This window comes from Medicago sativa, chromosome 8 (genome assembly GCF_051527215.1).
Source record: "Medicago sativa cultivar Bolivia chromosome 8, Bolivia_mono, whole genome shotgun sequence".
Taxonomy (NCBI): domain Eukaryota; kingdom Viridiplantae; phylum Streptophyta; class Magnoliopsida; order Fabales; family Fabaceae; genus Medicago; species Medicago sativa.
In genome coordinates this window covers 21,625,311-21,628,902 of record NC_140756.1, presented here as the reverse complement: position 1 = coordinate 21,628,902, position 3,592 = coordinate 21,625,311, and the positions used below count along the sequence as shown (strand labels likewise).

Here is a 3,592-nt window from a genome sequence, read left to right as displayed (position 1 = left end):
TCGATGCTTCAGTAGAAAATAATTCTGATGACCTCGTTGATGATCAAAAATTAGACTGTATTTACGATGATGAACCTTTGGGTTTTGAAGAAGATCCAATGGAATCTACAATAAAAATGAAGGCCCAAGATCCTCTTGAAGAAGTGGATATAGGAGATGGTTCTGTAAAAAGACCAACATACATAAGTTACAAGATTCCTAAGAGCTTCAGAGATCGAATTGTGGCGCTTTTGAAAAATTACAAGGATTGCTTTGCTTGGGATTATCATGAAATGCCTGGTTTGAGTAGAAAGGTTGTAGAGTTGCAATTGCCAATCAGGACAGACAAGAAACCAGTGAAGCAAATTCCAAGAAGGTTTGCACCAGAGATTCTACCAAAAATAAAAGAAGAGATCGAAAGACTCCTCAAATGTGGCTTCATCAGACCTGCAAGGTATGTTGATTGGTTAGCTAATGTAGTTCCTGTTAAAAAGAAAAATGGAAGTATAAGAGTTTGTATTGATTTTAGAGATTTAAATCTCGCCACTCCTAAAGATGAATATCCTATGCCAGTAGCAGAAATGTTGGTAGATTCTGCAGCAGGTTTCGAATATTTGAGTATGCTTGATGGTTATTCAGGTTATAATCAAATATTTATTGCTGAAGAAGATGTTTCTAAAACAGCATTTCGATGCCCAGGGGCATTAGGATGTTATGAGTGGATAGTAATGCCATTTGGTCTTAAAAATGCTGGTGCTACATATCAAAGAGCAATGAATTCAATGTTTCATGATTTAATTGAAGATTTTATGCAAATTTACATTGATGATATTGTTGTGAAATCATCTTCTGAAAACAAACACTTAGAACATTTATGTTTATCATTCGAAAGGATGAGACAATATGGATTAAAAATGAATCCATTAAAATGTGTGTTTGGTGTTTGTGCAGGTGATTTTTTAGGATTTGTTGTCCATAAAAAGGGCATCGAAATCAATCAAAATAAGACTAAAGCTATAATGGAGGCTAAAGCACCCTCTACCAAAAAAGAGTTGCAGTCTTTATTAGGCAAAATAAATTTCCTCAGAAGATTTATATCTAATCTAAGTGGCAGAGCACAAGCATTCTCGTCATTACTTCGATTAAAGAAAGAGGAAATTTTTAGATGGGAGCCTGAACACCAAAAGGCATTTGAAGACATAAAGTCATATTTATCTAATCCTCCTATTCTTTCACCTTTGTTGAAAGACAAAAAGATGAAGTTATATATAGCATCATCTGAAAGAACTATAGGGAGTATGTTAGCACAAGAGGATGAAAATGGTGTAGAAAGAGCCATTTATTATCTTAGTAGAGTTTTAAGTGATGTTGAAACAAGATATCATCCTAGTGAAAAATTATGTCTTTGTTTGTATTTCTCATGTGTGAAACTTAAGCATTATATAAGACCTTTTGATGTTTATGTTTATTCCCATTTCGATATTATTAAGCACATGTTATCTAAACCTATTCTGCATAGTAGAGTTGGTAAATGGGCTTTGGCACTCACAGAATATTCTTTAACTTATCAATCTTTGAAAACTGTGAAAGGCCAAATAGTGGCTGATTTTATTGCTGATCATTCCATTGAAGAACCTGTGACTGGGGACATCGAAACATTTCCATGGACATTGTATTTCGACGGGTCTAGTCATAAAAATGGTTCTGGAATAGGTATAGTTATTGTTTCACCAACAAATGAAGTAACCAAATATAAATTTCGAATTAGCCAATATTGTTCGAATAATGAGGCAGAATATGAAGCCTTAATAAATGGTTTAGAGATTTTGCTCGAACTGGGGGCAAAATGTTTAATTATTAGAGGTGATTCTGAATTAGTAATAAAGCAAATAACAAAAGAATATAAATGCCTCAAAGAAACTTTGATAATGTATTACACTATAGTTAATGCATTACTTAAACATTTTGTTCAAATTGAAGTTCAACATGTTCCTAGAGCAGAAAATCAAGAAGCTAATGATTTAGCTCAATTAGCTTCTAGATACAAACTTTCGAAGGAACAAGAGCAAGAGGTTATTGAAATTAAAACAAAGCGTAATTCGATAGACATTGTGCCTAACAAATTGTTAAGACCAAAACTTGGGGGCATGGAAGCATCTCAAGGATACCTTCAGAGTGCAAAATTTTCTGAAATTTTGGTCATTAACAATTTGGATGATAATGATTGGCGAAAACCCATAGTCAATTTTTTGGAAAATCCAGATGGCACAACTTGTAGAAAAGTCAAATATAGAGCCTTGAGTTATGTGATAATAGGCAATGAATTATTTAAAAAGACTCCAGAAGGAGTTTTACTTAAATGCCTTAGTGAAGCAGAAGCATATTTGGCTGTATCGAATACTCATAGTGGTGCTTGTGGTACACATCAAGCAGGCCATAAAATAAAATGGCTTTTGTTTCGACAAGGTGTTTATTGGCCAACCATGTTAAAAGATTGCATAAATTTTGCTAAAGGTTGTAAAGAATGTCAAGAACATGCTGGAATTCAAAAAGTACCAGCTAGTGAATTACATTCAATAGTGAAACCTTGGCCATTCAGAGGATGGGCTTTAGATGTAATTGGGGAAATCAAACCTAAGTCATCCAAAGGCTACAAATATATTTTGGTTGGAATAGATTATTTCACTAAATGGATAGAAGCTGTTCCACTAAAAGATGTTACTCAAGATGAAGTTATAAACTTCATTCAAAAATTTATTATTTATAGATTTGGCATACCAGAAACTATTACTACAGATCAAGGATCTGTATTTACTGGTCGAAAGATGGTAAAATTTGCTGAAGAAATAGGATATAAATTGTTGACTTCAACACCATATTATGCTCAGGCAAATGGTCAGGTAGAAGCAGCAAATAAGAATTTGATTACTATAATCAAAAGAAAAGCTAGCCAAAAGAAAAAACCCAAAGAATGGCATGAGTTTCTTTATGAAGCTTTATGGGCAGTTCGAACTTCTCCTAAAGAATCTATAAATACTACTCCTTTTCGATTAACATTTGGCCATGATGCTGTATTGCCAACAGAAATCTTACTTCAATCTACTCGAATTCAAAGACAAATCGAAATTCCAACAAATCAATATTTGGATATGATGTTGGATGAATTAGTAGATATTGATGAAGAAAGATTAATGGCTTTAGAAGTGCTTACAAAGCAAAAGAAAGAATAGCAAAAGCCTATAACAAAAGAGTTAAATCGAAATTATTCCTGCAAGGGGACTTAGTTTGGAAAGTTATCTTGCCTATGGATAAAAAGGATCGATGTTTAGGAAAATGGTCTCCTAGTTGGGAAGGACCATGGAAAATTCTAAGAGTTTTTTCGAATAATGCGTATGAGATCGAAGAACTACAAGAAGATCAGAGAATTCTACGCATAAACGGTAAATATTTGAAAAAATATAAACCGATGTTACAAGAAATTAAAATTACACAAGAGTAATTTGATTCGAAATAAAAACTTGGCATTAATTTAAAAATGCCAACTGATGGGCAGGTTACATCGAAATGCTTAAAATGGAAAAACCATTACAAAAGAAAACATAAAATACTTAAA

The 3,592-nt window shown here is 33.1% G+C and overlaps 1 long non-coding RNA gene across 1 annotated transcript; it reads left to right on the top strand.

The window, feature by feature from the left end:
- The first annotated feature begins 205 nt into the window (after positions 1-205).
- LOC146897797 (uncharacterized) lies at positions 206-1,393 on the top strand. The gene is made up of 2 exons (XR_015023369.1): positions 206-433; positions 931-1,393. It is a non-coding gene; the product is annotated as an uncharacterized LOC146897797 (long non-coding RNA).
- The last annotated feature ends 2,199 nt before the right edge of the window (positions 1,394-3,592 follow it).